General features: G+C 37.8%; 2 protein-coding genes across 13 annotated transcripts in view; one reads left to right on the plus strand and one right to left on the minus strand.

Moving 5' to 3' along the window:
- The window catches only part of CREB1 (cAMP responsive element binding protein 1), a 72,760-nt gene extending 54,782 nt beyond the window's left edge, over nt 1–17,978 (minus strand). For 2 of the 5 annotated variants that reach the window (XR_006736989.1, XM_045560234.1), the window contains exon 1: nt 17,736–17,949. The gene's annotated coding sequence lies outside the window, so the exon portion shown is untranslated. Of the gene's footprint in view, nt 1–17,735 lie in introns of all 5 variants that reach the window. The other 3 variants (XM_045560235.1, XM_045560233.1, XM_045560237.1) reach the window with 2 other exon arrangements.
- A 72-nt stretch (nt 17,979–18,050) lies between these two features.
- KLF7 (Kruppel like factor 7) overlaps nt 18,051–25,872 on the plus strand; it is a 401,896-nt gene continuing 394,074 nt past the window's right edge. For all 8 annotated transcript variants that reach the window (XR_006736993.1, XR_006736990.1, XR_006736995.1 and 5 more), the window contains exon 1: nt 18,051–18,153. The gene's annotated coding sequence lies outside the window, so the exon portion shown is untranslated. The remainder of the gene's footprint in view (nt 18,154–25,872) is intronic.

Raw genomic sequence — 25,872 nt, forward strand, 5'->3', positions numbered from 1 at the left:
CTCTTTACATACTTTAGTATTTTAGTATTGATTCAGGTTTTTCCTTCCTGTGAGCATGGATCCAGGATTACTTGTACAATTAACAAAATTTTTAATATCAGAAATCATATATAACATTTTAACACTATGAACCAAAACTACATTTCAATCATGATTTTGAGATACTCAACAAAAAATTTTTCAAATCTCAGGTTTCTTTTTTTTAACATGAATAGTACATACTTTATTATGTTCACAACATTTTTTTAAAATTTCAGAATATTACAGGGGTACAAACATTTTGGTTACCTAAATTGCTTTCGTACCGTCTGAGTCAAAGTGTGCCCATCCCTCAGATAGTGTGCACTGTACCCGTTAGGTGTGAATTTACCCATCCCCTTCTCCCCCCTCCCTTTTTACATGAAATGACCATTTATGTTTAAATTTTGCCTAAACTGTTTACATTTCTAAATAATAAAAATTAACGGTTTTTAAAAATTATCAAATAACTTTAGTTATTATCACTTGTAATAATTCACTGAGTTGTATACTTACAATCTGTGCTCTTATAAACTAAAAAATTTAAGAAAGACATCAAATGTAACAGAAAATAACAACAACAACAAAACAGTTTACCTATCCTGAAAGTCACCCATACTTTTGATCTGGAAGAAAATAGTATGCAGAAACAAAAAAACCTAATCTCAATTAACAATAAATGAATGAATCCATTCAAGGATGGTATTGAGTCAAGCTAAATAAGAGTAAACACCTATAAATTTTTCTCCCCTAAATCATCATTTTCAACTAGGATGAAGATACACAAATGCAAATTTATACCTTTGTAGACAAAGTATACAAAACCATTTTTAAAAGACTTTATTCCAAGCCACATTTTTTAAGCTATGCTGTCATTTGATATTTGTAGTTTCACTCTACTATGTGATTAAATGCAATCTGAAGCACAGATCAGTCATATTTCTTTTGTTTTTGTATGCTCTATAACAAATTAAGACTAATTATTTTTTGACGTTTAAGGTACAGGGCATCATTACAACTTTTTGTTTTAGAAAATAAAACACTTATTACCACATTCTAATAAAGGAACAAAACCATTACTGATATAAGTTAATTATAGCTGCAAAGACACAGTCAAAATGATTTTCATCCTTCTTCCCTCGATAACTGGATAATATTTCTTTTCTTAAAAAAACAAGGTATGATACTTCCAATGGATAGGAGCTCTCATTTAAACTGCTAATGTTTTATTATTATTTCATTCAGGTGGCCTACCAATCCTTTTTCAGTGTAGGGCACAGCCTTCTTAATTTTTCTAACTCTCAGCTTAACTAGATACCAACAACCTCTTGGGCAACAGTACAAATATAGTCTTTTATCAGAAAATTTAGGCCTTTTCTCAAAGTGCTGGTAAGAATTATTTAAGGAAGACCAATTTTCTCAGATGAGAAATTCAGTAACTCAACCAAAACAGACAGACACAGTTATTTTTTCACCTTGAAGGTACTGAAATAGCAATCTCCCAACTGGACTAAACTATTAATAGCATTTAAAGTGGGTACAATTATTGTGACTTTGAAAGCTTTTGCTGAAGAGATGGCATAGTATTCATGTGTAGGATCTTCAATTTTTCTACTAATCCAGTATCAGTCTAGCTAGCAGTGCTGTATCCAGACACAGGATTAGATATGAGGGGAAATTTATGTGGGTACCCAAAGTTGTTTGAAGAAAGGAGATTCCTCATTCACTAAACTTATGCAAAAATATAAAAAACTCAAAATTGAATAATGCTAAAAAATAAGAAAAAGACTAGGTACATATGAACTCAGAATGTTGCAGGAATATTGGGCCTGAAATATTAGAAACAGAATGGATCTTAGATATCACTTAAAATATATTAATGCCATTGGCTTGACAGTACCGTAATTCTTGTTCTTCCCGTTATTATGAATTTTAAAATTTATCTAGGATTAATGTTTAAAAGTTGAATTATCATAATTTATCCTTAAAAGTAGCATAAGATTAATCCTTTGGAAACTATGAACTTACAACAAATTTCAAAATAGTGTCATGCCTAAAATAAACAAATTTTTAACCAATTCACAAAGATATATACCATTTTGCTATTATAATGGTCTCCAGAATTCTACCTCCTAATATGAAAAATAAAAAGCAAAGTGATTCTGTAATATTATTCACTCAATCTTACAAAACCCAAAAAATGCTGCTATAAGTAGGTGGGAAACAGAGCCTAACACTTGGTGGAAAGCTGATTTGTCAACAAGTGACACTGTCACCAAGTGGCTGTTGGACAAATTAAACTTTCTGTGTTTCAGTTTCTCAGTTCTCATTTGTAAAAACAAGATGAATGAATTAAAAGATCTCTTCCAATTTGAAATCCTCTGATCCTAGGAACTGAGACCATAAAAAGATGTATGCACACACACATAATTATACAGGCCATATAATAAAATAGTATTTTTGGTAAAGGAAGTATTTCCTTTACTATATACTGATTCACACAGTAAAGGCAGATGGAGTAAGAATAGGTCACCTAGCCTCTTTATCTTGGACAAACACAGAGATATTACCATTCATTTTATAATCATGAGAATGCAATAAACTTGAGATTATTAGTAGCACTTAAAAAAAAATCACTTCAAGACCAGACTATTATCCAATGAAGATTCTCTTTCACATGGTGGACACTGTTTCTTACTCATTACATCGCTCTGGTCTTAACTGTTATGTTATTCAATAGTTTAATAGTCCCTTTGTTTAATTTACAAAGATAAAGCTGTTTTTCCTTTCTATCTTAGCTTCAAGAAATTTATCTGACTAGGTTTCCAAATAATAAAGGGCTGTATCACTTTTATACCCTTTCCGTAATTTTAATACTAGATATTAAAAAGTTTAAACATCCCAGCAAACTGTCAAATGAGTGCTTCCATGACATTTAAAAGAGGAGTATATGTTCTGCAATAGTTGGAATTCCAAAGAGGCATTAAGGATGAATATAACAGTATTGATAAATTTGGGGAAAGACTACCTTTTCTGATAAAAACAGTATAAGCAAAGGCTTGAACTATCGGCCTTTAGATAAATGAGTGAGTCAGTGGCTGGTATCAGACCTTGTATAGAAAACAAGGAACAAAGACAAATGATAATAACTACTGGGGATAAAGCAATGAACAAAATAAAATTTTTTAAAAATTGCCTTTATAGAGCTTATATTTTAGTGTGGGAGGTTAGGGGAGAGAAAGTGAACAAGCAAAATGTATGTCAGATGGTGGGAAGTGTGTAGAAAAATAAAGTTGGGAAGGATGTTGAAGGGATTTTCAATATTATATTGGCTGATCACTGAACCCGTACTAATAAAGTAGCATTTAAATTCAACTACTCAGCACCTGTGTGGAACTAGACTGAACCAGGGACAAATTCTCGCAGTACTATTTCTGTATCTATCTACCTATAGCAAATTAACAAAAATCTTCATCAAATTGCAAATTAAAGCTCATTAAAGAAAGCAAGCCCATATCACCACTTTTGCTAACAATCATTAAGCAAAAAGGAAAGAATGCTATATACCTGCACCGTGTTCTTTTTCCTAAAATATTTTGCCCTTTCGGAAGTGCCCCAGTCCTTATAATCTTTAACATTCTAGTTGAAGTTTATGAAAAACCTTCCTTACAACTTAGTTAACTTTTTAATCTCCTAAATCTATGACAAATTCAATCCCATTTAGGATAAGAAATAAGTATTCAGGGAAATGAACTGTGAATTTCGACTCTGTAGAAGAAATGCATTCATAACTAATGGAACACATGCTATGACTTCTTAAAAATAGAAATGACCTCAATTAGAAATGAGAAAAAAAACCCTTCCCCTGCACATTTAGCCAAGTGGGCAACTCCTAAACTCTCAGCAATGCAAAATTGCAGGGATTTAAGGAAATCAGAAATCACATCAGCAGAACTTCAAAATCTCCAGGGCAACCACGGCAAAAGGCACATGATTTTAAAACTAAATGACTATTTTGTTGTCACAGTCAAATACATTACTAAAAATATTCCGAAGTAGCATACCTAGAAACACCTACATGTGATACATAATAGTTTCTACATAGTTACTTTATGCATGTACTTTTAGTTTTTAGGATAACTATACGAGAGCCTTGCTAACACATTCTTACACGTTCGACATGTCTTGATTGACTTTCTAAAGTGTTACAATTAACTTACTATAAAAAGAGGTAAAATGTTTAGGTGCTACACAACAGATTTTGTCTATCCAAGAGTCAATAACTATGCTACAGTACCTGTTTTCTTTTAACCTGTATAATTCTTCTTGGTTGTTAACTTGGAAAAACTTGCCATTTATCCTTATCATATGTTCAATCTAGTAGAACTGAGATGTATACAATCAATACTGGAAATTTAGCAATGCTCCAGGTTTCTGATGCTAATAGTCTATTAGTGCTAAAAACAGCATACTTTCATTGAAACCAGATAGGAAAAAAGTATATTCAAATGTTGTATGTATATATGTTCATACACCCCTCAATTTAATATATACCAACCTCAACTGTATAAACTTTAGATTAGATTAGACTGATTACACCTTAACAAAATGAGGTTATAAACATTCTAAGGGAACAAGTCAGAATAGGAAATATGATAAACTAAAATAAATTGGCATCTTTATTAAGCTGAGTAAATTCTGACATAGTTTTCAGAAACTGTTTCCTCTGTGCTCATATCAAAGTCTTTCTTCCTTAAACAGAACAAATCCGTATTTCAGCCTCTAGTCCAGGGATTAGAAAGCAAGAAAGTTGTATATGAAATTAACTCTGTGATTCAAATCTGATGAGATTTAAATTATGTAAGACAAAAATAAAAAGCTTGAAAATGTTTATATACTTTTATACATTCTTTGTATTAATAATAAATACCAAAATAACTCCTCACCTCCACCACTAAGAAAGTGGGTGGTATACAGCAAAAGGGAATTTTTCCAATATTATTTAATAAATTCCCTGATTTGTTTATTGGATTTAACTCAAAGAAACTCTTTAAGTTCCATTTATTTCATTACTTATTGTAGTTTTGTGATTACCAGGGTATTTGAATGCCATCTTTAATAAGTAAATTTATTTTGAAAACATGTCATATACCCTATGAAAAAGATATAATCTTTAAGGGACATATTTAACAGAAGTGAATCAGAAAAATGCCATTTAATTTATAGAAACATAATGCATGATTTATGACAGCCATCCCAAAATATATGACTAAGTCTATATACAGTACCTCTCAATAAGAAAGCTTTAGTGCTTTCTCAAATCAAAGTTGTTTGTGCTTTTTTTTTTAATTGGTAAAATTTATTGCCTTGTTTTCCTTCAGGTAAGACTATACTCACAGCTCTGAAACAAGCCTTCACGTATCCAGTCACCAAGAGATAGTGTTGCTTAGCAAAGCAGCAACATGACTATGCATTATTTTAGATGATAACATTTTTATCCCATCTCTTCCCATTCCCCTTTCTTTCCAAACACCCACCTAATACTATGTTCATAGCTTTCTACACTTTGAGCCTTTCAAAGAAGTAATCCTACAGAAACTTTTGCATATGAAGTGGTACTAAATGGAGTTTTGAAGCTTTTTTAAAGAAAAAAAGATTATACAGCTCCTACAATTACTCTTATAAAAACAATTTTTATGTTGACTAAAGTGTGAAAATGTCTTCAAATTTTAAGTTCTGCTTTATAAACTAGCTCAATGCTGAAACTGTAAGGACCCAAAAGTTATTATGCCCTGAAGTTAAATATTTATAGTCTACTATTCCATTTACTTAACAAAACCTAAGTGACTATGTGAAAATCACTACATTCAAATGGGAAATGAATGTCCAAGTGTTTCCTAAATAAACTTATGAAGTATCATTTGTTATTTTGATAGTTCTGTTTTGAACTAAATTTTGAAATGCCATTCTTGACGAATTATTTATGAATTAGACACAAAGAGTGAAAATTCAGTTTTCCTGAAGTGAGACAGCACATGTTGTGGTAGGAGTCATAAGACAGGAATTCTGGTTTTAGCTGACTTCATAGATGGAGAACTAGTAATATTAAGAGATTTGCAAGGAATTTACAAGACTTCAGGGCTATATCGCATAGCCTCCAATATTAAAAAAGTGAAGAGTTCTTTGTATATTTGGCAATGGGACTATGAGGACTATTATGAAATATGGTAATCACTTTAATTATATTTTGCTTACTAGTCAAGCAGCAAAGGAAAAAGCCCAAGAACTCAAAGGTACCAAGGATATACTAGACTGTATTTATTAATAAAAATTGGCCATGGCTAATCTACAAAGCTAATAAATGACATGCAGACAACAGCACAGACTTTATGTACAGGGTTTTTTTTTTTTTTAAACAATTAAGGTTAACTCTTAGTGTTATACATTCTGTGGGTTTGGACAAATGTATAATGACATACATCCACCATCACAGTATCATACAGAGTATTTTCCTTTATGTACAGTTTTGATAAAAGACTTGCTTCAAGTTTAGGTACCTTCATCTTTAATCTTGAAAGAATCAACACCACCAAATCCAACTTTTCGGGCAGATGTACTGTTTTTTTTTTTACCAGCCTGTTAGTGATTTATGGTAAGGTCATTTTGATTACCACAAACTCATGCGATTTACCATGTTTCAGAGGTGAGAAGTACTATATTAGTAAAACATCAGAGTAAATGAAAACTCAAAGTAGAAAACTTTCCTTTGAAAGCTACAGAAAATGAATCTAATTTACTCAGTTTTAAAAAAATAAGTCTATAATTTCAGTAAGTTTTAACTGACTAAAACATGTATGTCTACTTCCTTTAATCTGTACAATTCTAAAGAGGAATTGTTTTTAACCCTTACTTTCAAATCTGTGACTCTCTAATAGGGAATTGTTCATTAAACAAATGTTCTTTGCCTACTATATAATAAGTGTTCTGCTGAAAACTATGAAGACTATAGTATAATGCACATAAGAACCTTTCTCTCAATAGCTTACAACCTAATAAGAGATAAAATACGTATTATATACAAAAGGGCTGGACAGGTATAAACTAATCCTTATGACCAGTTTACCTATAAATTCCCCCCAAACATTTTTAAAAAGTAATTTAAAATCATAAACTTCAATTTGGAAATGATAATACAATAAATTATGGGAAAAAAGGGAAGCATAAGGTGGCTACTTATGGTAATCAGATGCAGATTAATAACATAATGAAATCAATATATTTTTTCCCAATGCTGGCTAGAATATTTCCTCCAAGTGAGCTATTTATAAGTCTAAATGAATATTGCTTAGGAACAAAAATTTTAGTACCAATTAATAAGGAAAGAACCCTGAAAACTTTCTTTACAAACAGATAATGTTACAAGAGTGATAGTTATTGTGAGGTTTTTATACAGCAACTACATCACCTAAATTCTCCTGGGCTTAGCTTAGTCATTTATAAAAAATGAACTACTACTCACTTCATGGATAAATGTTTGTAATTGTGGATTTTGCAAATACAGTAGAGTTTATGAGTAATACACCGATATCATAATAAATTCTCTAATAAATAATAAATTCTCGAAACACAGCACAATCAGTCCTCTGTATCCAAGGGTTCTGCATCTATGGATTCAACGAACTATGGAGGAAAAATATTCAGAAAAAAAATTCCACAAGTTCCAAAAAGCAAAACTTGAATTTGCTGTGCACCAAGTACTATACTGAATCCACAAAAATGAAATGATGTGTAGGTATTAAGTATTATAAGTAATCTAGAGATGATTTCAAGTATACAGGAGGATGTGTGTAAGCCATATGCAAATACCATACTGTTTTACATAAGGAACTTGAGCACTCGTGGATTTTGGTATCTAAGATGGGGTTGGGGGTCCTAGAACCAATCCCCTGTGGATACCAAGGGATGACTGTACTTCAACTAAAAATGTTTCAAAGTTGACATTTCTAGGCTTTTACCTTTGTTTCCTTTCATCAGTCCCTCCAAACTAAGGGATATGGACACAGAATAAAGGGAAGATCAGAGGAGGTGGATTATATCTCTAAATATGCATTAGTGGCTTTAGTTATTTTTCATTAAATAATGGTATCCTGTTGGCCTGGGCTTTCACAGAGATATTTAGAAAATGTTTATAATAATTGAATAAGAATTTACAATGTATTATATAAAATATGACACCAAAAACATAAGCAACAACAAAAATATAATAGATGAACTCGAAATCATAAAATTGAAAAATTTTTATACCTCAAAGGACACCATCAAGAAAGTGAAAAGACAACTCACATACTGTGAGAAAATTTTTGTGAATCATATATCTGATAAAGGACTTGTACAGAAAACAATAAACTATTACAACAAAAAGACAACCCAATTTTAAAATGCATTTAAAATTTTTCCAAAGAAAATGGCCAAATAAGCCATCTAAGCTCATGAAAAGATGCTTGATAACATTAGTTATCAGGGAAATGCAAATCAAAACCATAGTGAGATACCTCTTGGTATTCACTAGGATGGCTATAACGAAAAAGATAATAACAAGTGCTAGCGAGGAGGTAAAAAGGTGCAGCAGCTTTGGAAAAAAGTCTGGCAGTTCCTCAAATGGTTGGACATAGCATATAACCTGGCAATTCCATTCCTAGGTGTACACCCCAGAGAAATGAAAACATGTCCACAATAATGAATGTTCATGACAGCATTATTCATAATAGTCAAAAAGTCCAAATGTGCATAGCTATGAATAAAATGTTGTATATCTATCAAATGGGCTATTATTTGGCAATAAAAAATAATACTGCTTCATACAACATGGAGAAACTTTATATCGTATAATTCCACTTGTATGCAATATCCAGAACATGTGAATCTATAGAAACAGAGAGTAGAATAATGGTTGACTAGCACAGGGACTATGGGGAGATTAAAGAAGTGATAGCTAAGAGATGCAGGGATTTCTTTTTGGGATAATGAAAATGTCCTAAAACTGACTGTGGTGATACATGCATAAACCTTGCAAACATACTCAAGAACTGTACACACCAAATGGGGTGGATTGTATGGTATGTGAATTATATTTCAATAAAGCTGCTTAAAAAAACTGCTGTCCAATTTTTAACTGTAATGTATATGCAGCCAAGGGTCACTTAACTTGGGTATGTTCTGAGAAATGTATTGTTAGTCAGTTTCATCACTGTGCAAACACTGGAGTGCACTTACACAAACCTAGATGGTGTAGCCTACTACACACCTAAGCTATATGGTATAGCCTATTGCTCCTAGGCCACAAACCTGTACAGTATGTTACTGTACTGAATACTGTAGGCAACAGTAACACAATAGTAAGTATTTGTGGATCTAAACATAAAAAGGGTATAGTAAAAGTATCATATAAAAGATTAAAAAGGGTACACCTATGTAGGGCACTTGCCATGGATGGAACTTGTAGGACTACAAGTAGCTCTGGGTGAATCCATAAGTTTGCATAGTGAGAGTGAATGTGAAGGCCTAGGGCATTACTGTATATTACTATAGACTTTATAAACACTATAAATTTAGGCTACACTAAATTTATTTAAAAAATTCTTTCTTCAATAACAATTTAACCTTAGCTTACTGTAACTTTGTAAGCTTTTAAATTTTTTAAACTTTTGACTCTTGTAAAAACAGCATAAAACACAAGCATTGTACAGCTGTACACAAATATTCTATAAGTTTTTCTATATTTAACAAATATATTTTTTTACTTTTTACACATTTTGTTAAAAACTAAGATATAAACACAGACATTAACAGAGGTCTACAAAGGGTCAGGATCATCAATATCACTGTCTTCTATCTCTACAGCTTGTCCCACTGGAAAGTCTTCAGGGGCAATAACATGCAAGGAACTGTCATCTCCTATGATAACAATGTCTTCTGGAATTCTTCCTGGAGGACCTGCCATGGGCTCTCCTTGAGGAATATGTTTGTTTACACCAGCATCACCACAAATGTTAGTGATGCCTGTGCTTTGACTTGAGGATGGCTATGGTCACTAGGTGATAGAATTTTTCAGCTCCATTATAATCTCATGGGACCACCATTGTACGTGTGGTCTGTCATTCACCCAAAAGTTGTTATGCGGCACATGACTATATACCTGTATGTACCACGGAAGAGGACTAGGAGTCACGAAATCTACATTTCAGCCAATTCATCATTTCATTCCTCTCTTTGTGTCTTTCCTCCTCTTATATGAAATTTAAAGCTCCCTCCCTCAGACTCAGGGCTCCTCATAATGAAGAACTACAGTTTATCTAATACATTCTTATTGTAGGCATATCAAGTTCGTTCTGCTTCCATGTCTTCACTTTTGTTGTCCATTCTGCTGCCTAGAAAATACTGTTTCATCTCTACTGAAGTTCTTCAATGTTCAATTTAAATTTTACTTTTCCTGCAAAACTTTTCCTCACTAAGCCCCTTCTCTTCAGAACTCTAAAAGCCCTTCAAGACAGTAGTGAAATCTGATATTCTGCCATGTGTATATCATTCTTTCTCATACCATTTCATCATCCTCACTATACCATAAGTTCCTTAAAGATAGGAACCATATACTCAGGCTTTATTGTTTATAGCAACTGGAACAATCTTCATTTAACATCTAGGTATTATTTTTATAAATATTTAACTGAATTTTCTTGTGATTATTTCACCAACTGTAATAGAGTTGATGGTCAATAAATGTTCACTAATAAATGACTAGATTGATAAATGGCAGTACATATAACCAAGGTATTACTATTATTGGTCATAGCAAATAATAAAGCTGCTATTGATAAAAAATGATACTCCTTTAAGAGTACTAATAGTTCAGAATAAGAAATAATTTTCACTTCAGTGATGAAAGACACTGTGTCTCCTAATGCCAACCACTTAATCAGAGATAACAGCCCTCCAAAGTAATGGTTATTCAGCCTAGCCTAAATTATAAACATTTTTACTTACATCTATACTATCATATAACTAGAAACTTACATGTAGATAACCAGATCATTAGAAATACACTTGAAATTGATAAAAAGAAATTTGTCTTCATTTCATAGAAGATTCAATAATTTTTGGGAGAGATAATTTCTATTATCATTGGTATAAGTCGACTTTCAGAACCACCCTCCACTCCTACACCAAGGTCATTAACTTAGCTATTTTAATTTCCCATTTAACTCTCTCTTCTCTAACCTAATGTCATTTTTTCCTTCGCTCTTTTCAGAAAAAACTCATCATCAGTCTCTCAGACCTCTTCCTCTCCAAATTTCATTCCTTTTTAGATTAGAGATCCTAGATTAATCCAACAGCAGAAAGAAAACTGATAGGTGCTTTTATCTTTGTTTACACAGCCCGTCTCATTTATGGTAAACTCCTTGATTACCTTACTTCAACCCTAAGAAAAAGGATCTTAGGGATTTATAAGTTTATCAAAAAGTATTACTTTTTTTAAAAAGTTGAAATTTGTATACCTAGCCTCAAGAATTGATTAATACATAGTTTTAGATAATTTTTTATTACTGGAGATATATATGTACATAATACATGTATAACATTGTAATTATTCATCACTGGAGATACTATCTTCTTATCTATTGGAATAAACACCAGAATGTGAAATATTAGATAATCTCTTTTCTGATAGCCTAGAAGACCAGTGAGTAAAAATCTGGGCATAATATAATACAGAGGAGCAGCCTTAATCTGAAAATCCAAAATGCTCCAAAATTGAGCAATGACATGGGGCCCCAAGTGGAAAACTACACACCTGACTGCATGTGATGGGTCACAGTAAAAACTTTGTTTCATGCATAAAATTATTGTATAAAATTACCTTCAGGCTATTTGTATAAGACATACATGAAGCATAAGTAAATTTCATGTTTAGATTGGGTTCCATCCCAAGATATCTCATATGCAAATATTCCAAAATCTGAAAAAAATTCCAAAATCCAAAATACTTCTGGTCCCAAGCAATTCCAATAAGGGATACTCAACCTGTCAAACATGTCCTTACAAGGCCTTGTCTGGCAGAGCTAAAAAATGAGAAGAATATAGAACAACAAAAAACAGGAGGTGACATAAGAGTGTGCATATATTAAGGGGAGACATGCATTCTTAATGAGAATAAAAACTAATGGCTATTATTATCTAAGTTTCATCTCAAAAACCTACACATACAGATTTGATAGTGTGAAATAAGTTTAAAACCACACTTTGTTCTTACAACTTGAGTAAGCTGATCAGGGTTAGGCTCTTATACAATGGCTGAACTAGGATATATATTAAATTAGCAGAGGAATAACAAACAACCATTTTCACATTATCAGTCTGCTGCTTTAATTCAATGATCTTCATCTTCACCCAAAGAAGCAATTCACTGATGATTCCATGACACTGTTAGAAATCAATTAACTCTCTGGTAGTCTTATAGACTTATAGAACATATAGTCTTATATGTTCTAGAAGGAAAATTTTCTGCCTTTACAGATTTCAATTATCTACTCAACCCCACCCCACCCCCAATCTGTCATAAGTGCTTTGTAAACATTTTAATCATTTAGCGGGTAAAACTAGCATATATTAATATATTTTATATCAAATACCAGTAGGACCTCAAAGTAACAGTAAAATAATATTCTTAGATTTAAAACATTAGCATATATGATCACAACACATAACTGTCAACTTGTGCATACAAAGAATGAAATATATCATGATCACTTTAATAATTTTTTTAAAAGACATAAGCCTTATTTGTGTTCCTTCTATATTATTAGTTATCACTTTCCAAGTTTAACAACATAAAAAACTTATAGCCTGTGTATTTTAAAGATAGTATACTAACAGCATGTATATTTAAAATGTGCTATAGCTTTTTTTTTTTTTTGAGACAGAGTCTCACTCTGTTGCCCAGGCTAGAGTGAGTGCCATGTCGTCAGCCTAGCTCACAGCAACCTCAAACTCCTGGGCTCAAGCAATCCTCCTGCCTTGGCCTCCCGAGTAGCTGGGACTACAGGCATGCACCACCATGCCCAGCTAATTTTTTCTCTATATATTTTTATCCATACAATTTCTTTCTATTTTAGTAGAGACGGGGTCTTGCTCTTGCTCAGGCTGGTCTTGAACTCCTGAGCTCAAACAATCCACCTGCTTTGGCCTCCCACCAGAGTGCTAGGATTACAGGCCGTGAGCCTCCGCGCCTGGCCTAAAATGTACTATAGCTTAATGCAGCTTTGAAGAGCCAAGAAAAACAGAAAGGTACTGAAACTTGTTCTGTCCTGTAGTTGAAATATATGTTACTTGTTCCCATTGCTTGAGCAAGGGCTTCCATAGTAAAAAGAAAAAAAAAATCATCTGAAACAGAAAGGTCTCAGTAGATAATCATACAGGTAAAGCTCACTATTTTTTTAAAATTTAGGTACAAAATATAAAACTCACTGAGGATTACATCAAGAAATATTAGAAAATCATCAAGGTAAGTTAATGAGCATGTAAAAAATAAATAAATGCAAAAAAAAGACTGGTCTATATGAAATGTTCTTTCTCATTGTGAGAAAATTACAAAAGTTTTGGCCAAAATAATAATTGAAAGAAGCAGTCTATTCAGGACTGTAAGAACTTCAACAAAAGAAAGAGTTAAATTCAGACTAAATTCACTTTGTGAGTTAACTCTTATACAGCTTCCCTGTCTCCTTATCTACATCTTAATCATTTTATTAAAACTTTTAAAAATGAGCTAAAGAGGAAATGAGGCACTTCAAATAACAATTTCCTGTTACCTGTTACAAGCTATTTGGTGTTTTCATTTAAAGAAATAAAAACATAATGGCAGATACCATTAGTTTAAAAGGCTATATAAGACCTAAAAATAAAGTCAGCTCACTAACTGGTTAATAGACAGGTCCATTCATAAATGAAATGCCTCAAAATTTATACAAAGAAGAAACTCTTCATGTACTAATAACAAACTAACTGATGAGCCATATTAAGTGGGGGGTGGGAAGCATGATATAGGACAGTGTGTGTATAGTATGCTATCATTTGTATAAGAGGGGAGAGTACATACATATTTGCTTGTGTATGGGTAAAGTACCTCTAAAAAGACAAAAAACTGGTAACACTTGGTGACAGAGTGAGAGAATGCAGGACATTTTGCTATATTATTTTGTTTCAAATAATGGACCATCTGAATGAATTATTCAAAAAACAAAATTGAAAATATAAAAAAATACTTTTTACTTCATCAAAGGTGATCTCTTTCCTTTGATTGCTTTCTACGACCTATATTCTGCATTGTTAATCACTGTGTCCCCAACAGTTCTTTGGCGGCAGAGATAAGACAATTTAATTCATCTTTGGATTTGCTGTAGCTTCGGACCCAATATGTTAAATATCATAATAATAATAATGATAATTTAAAAAATAATAGGCAACACTTGTTAAGCACTTACAAAATGCCTGGCATTTAGTATGTATTAATTTATTTAACCCCCACAATTCTGCAGCAGCTATTGCACATTTATTAGCAAGGAAAGTGAGGTATGGAGAAGTTAAGAAACTTGCCCAAGGTCCCACAGGTAGGAAGTTAAAATAAAGCCTAAGATGAATTGCTATCATTAGTTGAATCCCTAAGGTACTTTATATTTACCTCACAACCCCTTGAAGTAGGTAGTATTATTCTAATTTTACAGATAAGTAGACCTGAGGCTGAGAAAGATTAAGAAACTTCCCTTAGGTCACAAAATTCCTTGAGGGTAGACACATGATAGTGGCAATACAGGGATTCAAACCCAGGCTTGTGATTCCAAACCTCATTCTCCTTCAAATACAGTCTCTGTCACAGTAAGTGCTAAATAAATATTTTAATTACTATAAACTGCTGTCTCACGTGATACTACAGTAGAAATGAATTCACAAGAGTTAAAAAAAAAAAATCCTGCATTTTTCCATTCCCTAACATCTACTAAATCCTTAAATTCTGATTTGAGCTCTAACTAGTCAATAAAGAAGCCATCACTGAAAGTTACACGGTACATCAAGAAACATATTTGCATAACTATGTCACAGGCTGGCTATAAACAAGTTTATGTAACCATATCTGAAAGTTATTTATGGAATGAAATTATAAATTTCAGTGATACACTGTTTACGCATAAGTTACAAATAATTTTCTCTATTGTAAAAAAAAGGAGAGAGAATTTGAAAATGAGGTGGAGGACACATAATTGGTTTTACTATAACCATTCTGTACCCAAACATACAAAACCAAATGTCTTAGAATGAGAGACAAAATTTCTACTAATCAGATTTAATCAATATGAGTTTCAGAAAAGAGAAAAAAAAATGGTGCCATTTTTATGGATCAGGTTTCCAAGTTTCTTCAGGTTCTTATGCGAAAAAAATTCATTGAAAACAGGTAACACTAAAGCTTTAAATTCCAAAAGAAGTGCTCTTTTAACATTATTCAGGCAAATTCTGTCAAAGAACTTATTACCTTTCTAAATGCAGGTGTTCATCTAAAAAAAAAAAAAAAAAAGACAAGCAGATCCTGCTGTAATCTTTACTGATTCCTGGGAAGATAGAGAAGTACAATTTAGTACCATGTTCCAAGTGAATGTTCCAGTATTAATGAATATAAAAGTCTCAAAAGTTTCACCTGGAATTGCTAAGTATCACAAATTATGAATCTATATATAAAATAAAATTTTAAAAATCTTTTGGATAAGACTGAAGAACATATCAGAAAACAATTTTTTTAAAAAAAAAAACTCACAGAGAGTCCTTCCTCAATGTTTGGAAATAAAATTATTTTCTCAATCCTTGTAGAAAAATTCTCTTTATTGCATCTTTTCAATTAAGTTTCTTGGCAATAACAAATGGTTAATGTGGTATTTTAAAGACTAGCAATACCGCAAAGTATGTTTTTGGAAAGTCACTTGGATACAGAAACAGTGCTTCTATTACCAACCAAATATTTATTCCTAACCAGAAGCCTTTAATATATCAATCACGATTCAGTCATACACTGACTGATAAGTATTTTTAAAACAACCTGTTCATCTTTTGCACCAGCTAACATAACCGTTTTTGGTTTTACTTTTATATCAGGAAATGAGCAGTAAATACAAAAGATTTCGGTAGGCAACAACCAAAAGGATCCTATACTAAACCTTTAGAAGGCAGAGCAAGCTGAGGTTAGAATGAAATTCTTAGGAAAGTATTACAAACTTAAATAGGTCACACTGCAGGTCCTCTAAAAACTGTTCTTATAATCTTTAATGTGTCAATGACTTTTCTGCTGTCCCCCTTTGCCAACAGGCGAAGAAAAAATAAGGCTTGTGGTTTGAATTGTTGTCAATCTCAAGACTGGGTTTACTTACTGCATGCGAGACAGGTAATGCATAATTTTAAAACCTATTTTTAGAATTAATATTAAATCAATCTTTCACTGAAGTTTAGACAAAAATATGTGGGAAACACAGTGGGAGGGGCGGAGGGGTGACGGGAGATACAAGTGACCCAAACGCGGTTGGCAAGGTTGCCCCCCATCCCCCGCAAAATGATGTAAAACAAAAGCAGCTAATATTCGTGTCAACGAAGTGTTTCAGAATGATAGACCTCAAGTGATAGTTACCTTATTGAAAAGGGTTAAAAACCGAAACTGTTTTCAAACACCAGCTTCCCTTTTACAAGATCCCAACAGTTTTCTTAAAAAGTTATCACAAATATGTTTTTTTAGCACCCCTTTTCTCCCAAAAAGAATGCATTTCCATGACTACTGGCTTTTTTTTTAAAAAAAGCGGAGGGGTGAGGGAAAGAGTCAAAAATTCCCTAAAAAAGAACGAGCTCTCATCATCTCAACTAAGCAGCATAGGGCAGAAAACAGCATTTCCCCAACCGTGAAGGAGCGGCAGGAAAGGGCACGAATAAAATACAGCACGAGAGGAAGCCTTGGGTTTCGAACTTTATTGCACAAAGAGAGTGGAGAGAAGAGTAGGTCAGACGTTGCAGCTCTTCCCCTTGCGAAGCGGGCACGGCGGACTCGGAGACTACCGGGAAGGCAGCAGGCACCTTCACCTCCTCTGCCCTCAACTGTCGCCTTCTTCCTCCTCCACCCCCCACCGGCACCCAGGCGGCGGCTGCCCCGGCGGACAGCCGGGCCCGGCCGGGCCGGGAGCTGGGCGGGCGGCGGGGGCCGGGCGAGCGGCGCGGGGGGCAGCGCCGGGCAGAGCGGGCGGCGGGCGGCCTCCCCCGGGGCGGCTCCCGGCTCCCGGCTCCGCGCCCGGCCCGGCGGCGGCGGCGGGAACGCGGGCGCCAGCTCGCCGCGGCCGGCCGCCCGCACACACCCCCGGCCGCCGGCTCCCACCCCGCCCGCCGCCCCCCGCCATGAGCGCCGCCGCTGGCTGCAGGCAGAGTCGCTGCCGCCCCGGCCGCCGCTGGCTCCAGTCCGCCGCCATTATTCTTTGTTCGCTGCGAGCGGCGGCGATGTTGTGGGGCTCGGGCGGAGGCTCCATCTTTACCGCGGCCCCTCCTGCGAGGGGAAGGCCCCGAGCGCGGGTGTCCGGCGCCTCCCCGTCCCCCCTCCGTCCCCCCGGCTCTCTCCGGCTCCTGCCTCCTCCTCCTGCTCCTCTTACCGGTGGTACAAGCTCCTCCGTCACTGCTTTCGTTCGCGGCCCGGATCTCGCTGGAGTTTTATTCTCTCCCCCACGTAACACACCGCGTCAAACTACACCTCCGCCGCGTCACTCACCAACACTCCGCTTCTCCCAGCCGCCCGGGCCACAGGCAGCAGCAGCCGCCGCCGACTGAGGAGCCGCAGCCAGGGAGCCAGCCAGCGCCGCCCAGTGCCGAGTGCGCAGCGGCCGCACACGGAAACAGCCGAGCTCCGCCCGGAGCAGCTCGAGCGGCCCCGCCCCGCGCTGGGGGCGGAACTTGCCGAAGGCCTTCGGGTTCCTCCGGGCGAGGCGAAGGCGTTCCGCCAGGAGAGTGAAGGTGAAGGTGGACTGAAACCCGGGCCGGGAGGAGGGGTCTTATCCCCTCCGCTGCGTTCGGGTGGGTAAAACCAGATGGCGGAAATTTGAAGGAGGAAGCGGGGTTTGTGTGTGGCCCCGTGGGGAATTCCCGAGGGGTGTCGGTGACTTGACGGAAACCCCCGCGCTGGCCTGCCCCTGTGGCCGTAAGCGGCGGGCTCCAGGGCGACTTCGGCGGGTCCCCGCTCGGCTGCGGAGCGCCGCCAGCGCGGGAACTTTCAAAAGCTGCCGGGGTGTGGGAGACGCGCCGCCCAGGCTGGGACGCGGCTGGAGTGCGGGAGTCGTGCGAGCCGGGGAGGAAGGGCTGCTGCGCCTCTGCGAACGCGCCCGGAGCCCGCGCTGGGCACGCGAGGCTGCGGCGCCGCCCCGGCGGGACCCCGGGGCAGGGTGGGCCCCGGGTGGGGACGGTTTTTCTGCGCCGAGAGTCGGCGGAGAAACCTGGCGGCCGCCGGCGGAGCAGCTTTTCTTTCGGGGGGCGGAGGCTCTGCAACGTGTGGCACCTCGTGGGGCTCAGCCCTGCAGCGCGGGCAGCCAAGACTGTGGGTCCCATCGACGGCCTCAGAGGCCTCCGAGCCATGACCTGCTCTGACCGGAGGTTGCTCTTCGGCACTCGAAATACGTCCCCAGCCCACCTGCGCGCCTTTCTTCAGCAACATCCTGTGTCGCTTTCTTTTCTCAGCCTGTTTTCTGCAGCAGTGGTTTGCACCCACTGCACACTTTTCTTCACCACCCACCCCCACCCCCACCCATACCAAACTGTGTGACTTCCGTGGCCTGGAAGCGACTGAACCTGGGCTCTCAAGAGGCCACACCCCTGACTCTCCATTCACCTTTTTATTGAACTCCGTAGCCCTCTCAGAGACCTGGGCTTTCAAGTCTTGTAATTCTTTCTGTTCCTTAAAGCAGACATGTCTTTAAGAAGCAGACAGACAGGGTTCAAATCTGGACTCCTGTTTACTGAATTCTGTTATGAAGAAAGAGTTGCCCTTCCTGGTACTATAGATCTCATCCCCTCTTGCTTTTTCCAGGACTTTGGGTGTAGGAGTATCCCCCTTTCCTTCTGTTATTTTCAACGTTTCCTTTTCTACCGGCTCTTTCCTATAAGCACTTAAACATACTTAAGTCTCTCAATTCTTTACAAAGTTTTCTCTTCCTAAATGCCTCTCCAACAACTCCAGCTGTCTCTTACCCCATGCAGGGATGGGGAACCTGCAACCTCAAGGCCACATGTGGCCCTTCAGACCCCCAAGTTTGGCCCCTTGACCAAATTTAAACTTTATAAGAAGGATTTGTTCTGTACAATTTGGATTCAGTCAAAAGGACACATGGATTCCCTCTCCAGTCTAAGTGGCTCTGAATTTTCGTGGACTTACAGCTTCATGTCTGTAAATCCAGTGGATGGTTTTCAGTCTTCATTTTGTAAGGCCTCATCCCAGTATTTGACACTGTTGACCACACGGTCTTCCAAGTATACTCTTCCCTTTGCTCTTATGTCATAGTTTTCCTCCCTGCCTCTGTTTGCTTTTGAACAACCAGCTCTTTCTTCTTTATCCAGCTCTTATATATTGGAATCCTGCTGAATTGAATCCTGGCCCTCTTTTGGAGTCCCACCATATATACTTTTCTATGTGGTGTCTGGTCCTCTTCTAGTAGCTTCAAATACCCTCTGTCAAAGATTCTCCAATGCATAACTCAGGCCTACATTTTGCTCTTGATCTCTAGATTCATATTTTCAACTGCCGTTGCTACACTTTCATGTGGATGACTGGGCATTTCAAACTCAACCTGTATGTCATAATCCCTTCAAAACTCTCCTCCCATTTCCCCTGGTTCAGTTAAGGGTATCTTATCCACTTACTCAGTTTAAGCCAGAAACCTAGCATACCTCCAAAATACATCAGAATCACCTTGACCTCTCTGCTTCCTGAAAAATTGGATTTGTTCCCATGGCCATTTTTCCATTCCCATTGTAGCCTAGACTACCTATTCACCTTTTGCTTGAAGTCTTACAATAACTACCAGTCAGGTCCTCCAAAACTGCTCTTGCCTCATCCCAATACATTTGCCGTACTACCACCAGAGTAATTTTTTAAAAATACAAATCTGATCAAATCACTAACCTGCTTAAATTCCTTCAGTGGCTTCCCTTTGCTTACTGAATACTGTCTAAGCTCCATTATCGGGGCTTGTCTTTCTCCCCCTCTCCAACTGTCCCCCTAGCTCTCTGCACTCCAGCCATAGTAGTATTTTGCAGGCTCTCACCTCAAGGCATTTACACATGCCATCCCACCCCCTAGAATTCTTTTGTCTCACCCCCTTCTACCTAACTGTAATTTATCATTTTCTTTTTCATTTCATCATTCTTGTAGTAATTTGTTTAGTGTCCACATAATGTCTGTGCCGGTAGGGACCACATCTATCTTGTTCACTACCAGCTTTTCCTCTTCCCTCCTGTCTCTAGCAACAGCACAATGTCTAGAATATAGTGGTGCTTGTTAAGTATTGAATAAATAATTTTGGTGTGGTCTCAGGCAAAGTTTCTTAACATTTTTGGGTTCAAATCTTGGCTCTCTTAGCAAGTTTAGGCTGCCATAATACCATAGACTAGATGGCTTATAAGCAACAGAAATTTATTTCTCATAGTTCTGGAGGCTGGAAGTCTGAAGTAGCCTGCCAGCATGGTGAGGTTCTGGTGAGGGCCTCTTCAGGATCGCAGGTAGCTGTTTTCTCTTTGTAGTCTCAAAATGTGGAAAGAGGGCAAGCGCTCTCTGGGTTTTTTTTTTTATAAGGCATTCATCCCATTCACGAGGGCTCTACCATCATGATCTAATTATCTCCTAAAGGCTCCATCTCCTGATCCCAACACATTGGGAGTTAGGATTTCATCATATGAATTTGCAGGGGACAAGGCGGGCACACAAACAGTCCATTGCACTGGCTCAGCCACTTGCTAGCTAGTGACTTTGGGCTCATTGTTCACTCCTGTACCTCAGTTTTCCCATCTGTAAAATAAAGAATATGGTAGCACTTACCTCATAGTGTTATTGTGGTGATTATATGACATAATACATGTAAAATATACTTGGAACAATGTTTGGCATGTAATATGTTAATAAAAATGTTGCCTGTTACTTACTAGATTTTACTTGGATATCTCAACATTTTCAGAATTGAGTTCATCTTCCTGTTCTTCCTACCCTGACCCTAAACATGATATCAAAATTTTAGAATTATCTACTCATGGCCTATATCACCCACCAAATATGGTGATTTTTTATTTTAAAATTTCCTAATATTCACTCTTCCTTTTTATTCACACCAACCTTCATTTAGGCTTTATCTCATCACATCTTATTTGCTTTGCTAACTTCCTAGGTGCTTTCTAACTGCAGGCCAGCTTCCCCTGTACACTTGTACCCTCCTGTCAGACCAGTGGGCTTCAAACAGTTATTAAATCATGTATCCTCCTGGACTTCTGCTCTAGTAGCCTCTGTCCCCACCTAACTTTGTTCAATCATTCATTCAATCATCCATTCACTGAAGTGCAAATTATTTTATCAAACATTCTGGGTGTACTCCAGATTTCAAATCCAGTCTCCCAATTTCATATCTTCTGTTCTAGCATCTCCATAAACCATAGACATGAACTGGGAAGGTTAAACTTTCAGCATCCAATTTTTGTCTCTGGTACTTTGAAGACACTTCCATTTTTGTTGTTGTTGTTAATATTTTTTTTTAGAGACAGGGTCTGGCTGGCTGTGTTGCCGAAGCTGGAGTGCAGTGGCTATCCACAGGTGGGATCATAGTGCACTGCGGCTTTGAACTCCTGGGCTCAAATGATCCTCCTGCCTTAGCCTTCTGAGTAGCTGGGACAATAGGCAACTTTCAATTTTGACTCAGTTTCCCAATTGGAATATATGGTCAATATCAGGGAGATGAAAGTAGAAGAGAGAACATCGATCTTGAAAGAGGTCCAGAGTAGGGGGAAGATCCCATGAGATGATTATAAAAGGCTTCAAGGAGAAAGTGGTATTTGAGAGCTTTTTTCTAACCACAGCTTCCTTTTCCTGTTATTTTTCTCTCTTGCTTCTGCTGTCGAACCTAATTTTCACCCTCCCTATGAACTCAAGTTCCATGAACCTGCCTATCCTTGCACTTCGTCATCTCTTGTCACTTGATTTGCTTTCCTTCCTGACCCCAAGGCCATTGTGACTTACTTCATTTATTCTAAAAATATCTGTTGAGCACCTATGCATTCTTCTAGAAACTGGGGATATAGCAGTGAACAAAACAGATTGTCTCTGCTCTCAAAGGTACTAAAATCTTCAACCTCTCTACCTTCTGACATTTCTCTTTTTGCTCACTCTTTAGTGTTATCATCCAGTCTCTTGACTGCAGATACTGGGTCTGTCTCAAAATTACATCTTCTCCCCAAATCACTCTCCTAAACCCTAGACTCATTTAAACAGCTACCTGCTCACATCTCCACTTGGATGTTGTCTTAGCCTGTGTTCTCCCAGAAAGCAAAACCTGAGGCAAAAGCTGTATATTACTAAAAGCTATTATATTACTAGGGAGAACAATCCCAGGGAAATGAAGGTAGGGAAAAGCAGTGAATCAGGGGAGGAGGTCAAGATTCAAAGGGATACTAATGCTACTCTCCAGCCCACTACTCTCTGTTTTGTGTGTGCACCAAACAGACCCCCTGGTAAGATGTATAGCCTGAGCAGGAGGCAAAATGCTGCTGGGTGGTTACTGCCTCGGTTGGCCAGTGGCGATAGGGGCAGAATAAGTGGCCCAAGGGCCCCTAGGCAAGCAAGGCCAAGAGGATCCGAGGTGCTACAGATGTCTACTAGACATCTCAAACTCAATGTGTCCAAAATGGAACTGACTGGTCTCCTTGCATCTGCACCTGCAGCCTTTCCCATCTTAATTGCTAAGGTTAAAAATCTTGGCACAATTCTTAGTGCCTTCCTTTCTCCACATCTATTCCATCAGGAGATTTTATTGACTATCTTCAAAATATATCCGCAAACTGACTACTTACCACCATTGCAAGTGAACTGATCTGCAATACTTCTATCTCTTGCCAGGATTACTGCGATAGCTTAAGAACTTTCCCTACTTCCCTTGCCTCGCACCAGCCACACTTGTGCCTTGGCACTTTGGGGCTGTTCTAGTGCTTAAAGTGCTCTGTTTCCAAATATCTAGAGCGTTAACTCCCTCACCTCCTTCCAATTTTTGCTGAAATGTTACCTCACTGAGACTGTGACCACACCACTTAAAATTGCAACTCTTTTATATCCCGCATTCAATCTGTCATCAAATCCTGTTGTGCTCACTTCATCTCCACTGATAGCAACTTTGTCCAAGCCACTATCACCTTTGCCTAGAATTTGTATCAGCTACCCTTAACCTTCATTCTGTTCTCAACACAGCAGCCGGAGGGATACTTTTTAACACATAAAGCAGTTCATACCATGAGTTTTGAGTCTGTTCAAAACTTTCCAGAAGCTCCCGATCTCATTCAGAGTAAAAGCCAAGATTCTTACAGTTAGTCCCACAAGATCCCACACCTCTCCAGTCTCACTTCCTGCTGCTCCCCTACCATTCCCTGTTCAGCCACACCGGCCTCCTTGCTGTTCCTCAGGCACTGGACACGCTCTCTCCTAAGGGACTTTGCACTTGCTGTTCCCTCTGCTCAGGGTGCTCCCCCAAGTCATGCGCATGTCTTCCTCGCTTCCCGGTTCTTTGCTTAAATGCTTCCATTTCTGCCAGGCCTTCTCCTACAGCCCTGATAAAAATTGTTCACCTTAACACCTCTCTGCTCTTTTGCTCTATTTTTCCCTTGACTACTTAATTTTTCTCCATAGCACCTATCACTTTCTAGTATGTTATATATTAACTCATTTATTGTAGTTATTGTCTACCCCTTCCAGGGCAGAGACTTTTGTCTCTTTTTTTTTTTCACTGCTGTATCCTTAACATCCAGAAGAGTGCCTCATACACAGTTGGTACTCAACTATTTGGATGAATGCAATCAGAATTTTGAATTTAATCTCCTGGGCGTTTGGTTAGCATGAACAGGTCTTCCTCAGAGTGATCACCTCTGGATGCATCTATAAATATTGAGCTTTCGTATTGTAGCCTGCATCATGGTGGGGCCTTATTTCTATGTGGCTACACTCTCTGCCCTTTCTGTCTCAGTTTCATATAACCTGAAAGAGATGAAGACCTCTTTGAAGCTTTCTGGTCTTCCCACATCCCAGGGTCAGAACTGAAGGACTGAACAGCAAGATTCTGGGAGCTTCTAATTACTATTCTGAGGACCAAATGGTAAGGTACTAGCACTACTTCATTCTTCATCTTCCTTCTGGCTGAAAGCAACCCCATATAAACAAAGTCAAATGGCTTCTTATCCTCTTAGAAATTGCAAAAAAGCCAGTGGCTGGCAATTAAAGCCAAGAACAGTAACAAGTAAAAGATTTATTGAGTGCTTACTTTGTGCCAGGCATTGTTCTAAACATATTTTGTTGTGTTACCTAATTAAATCTTCATAACAACCCATTGAGGAAAATATGAATAGTAGGAACATTTTTCAGATGCGTAAACTAAAGCCAGAGGAGAAATGTGTCTGAGGTCTTAGAGCCAGTAAGTGGCAGAGTCAGAATGTGAACCCAGACAGTCTGGCTTTAGAGCCTGCACTCTTAACCACTGTGTTCTACTGCCTGTTTGTAGAATGAAAAGGAGGAAGGGATTTTGCTTTGGAAAAAAAAGCAAAATAGTTATGACTCCATCAATGTAATTCTGTCATTCTGAAAGCACCTTAGTAACCCAAGCACTTTCTTCTGGCATCAACCCTGATGCCATTTTCATGCATGACACAAGATTCAGGCTGACTGGTTTCCAAGATGCTAAGGTTACTCTTCCTAGGCAAAGGAGTGGGCTCCTTGAAACACTGCCAAACCCCTCCTCTCCATCTTTGCTTCACTCACTCCTGCTCTTTAGCTGAGGTCTGAAAGGTGTGTCATAAACTCTGAGAGCTCTATCTAGCTGCCTCCACCCCTCCTCCAACACCAACACCAACACCCTGGTCTGGTTTAGGTGCCTGAACTCTGTATTCTTATTTCCATCAAAGCACCTATCACACTTGGCATTGTTTGTTTGTCTGTTTCCATGCCAGACGGTAACCTCTGTGATGGCAGAGATTGCCTCTGCCTTATTCATTTCTATATCTTTAATGCCTAGCATTAGTGTTTGGTGTTTGACACATTAAAGGAATTTGATAAAAAAAACTTTGAATGAGTAAAAGTGATGTTTCTATAGAATATCTGTAATCATATCCACGCATTAAGGTAAAGTTTCTTGTGACCAGGCTAGTCCATTTTTTTTTAGAAAATGGAAAAGATGATTTTCTTTTAGTCTGCCTTCTAGCTGTTGGGTTTTCATATCGTGATATCGTTGCTGATACCATAATGCTAGTTTTCAGTTAGTGCCTCTTTCTGGTTCAGATTCAACTGATATTCAGCTACTGTATGATAGATGTCTCACTGGGGTCTTTCACATATATGTGCTAATTTAAATTGAGATACCTTCTCTGGGCTTTAAATTCTTCAGCTCTATAACCAAGGTACCTAATTGACTTGCAGAAGATCAAACTGTATGTTTGAGAATTGGGGTCTGAATTTAGAACTTCCAATTCTAAGTTTAGCTTTCTTTTTTTTCAAATATGATGTTGCCT

Source organism: Lemur catta, chromosome 8 (assembly GCF_020740605.2).
Source record: "Lemur catta isolate mLemCat1 chromosome 8, mLemCat1.pri, whole genome shotgun sequence".
Taxonomy (NCBI): Eukaryota; Metazoa; Chordata; class Mammalia; order Primates; family Lemuridae; genus Lemur; species Lemur catta.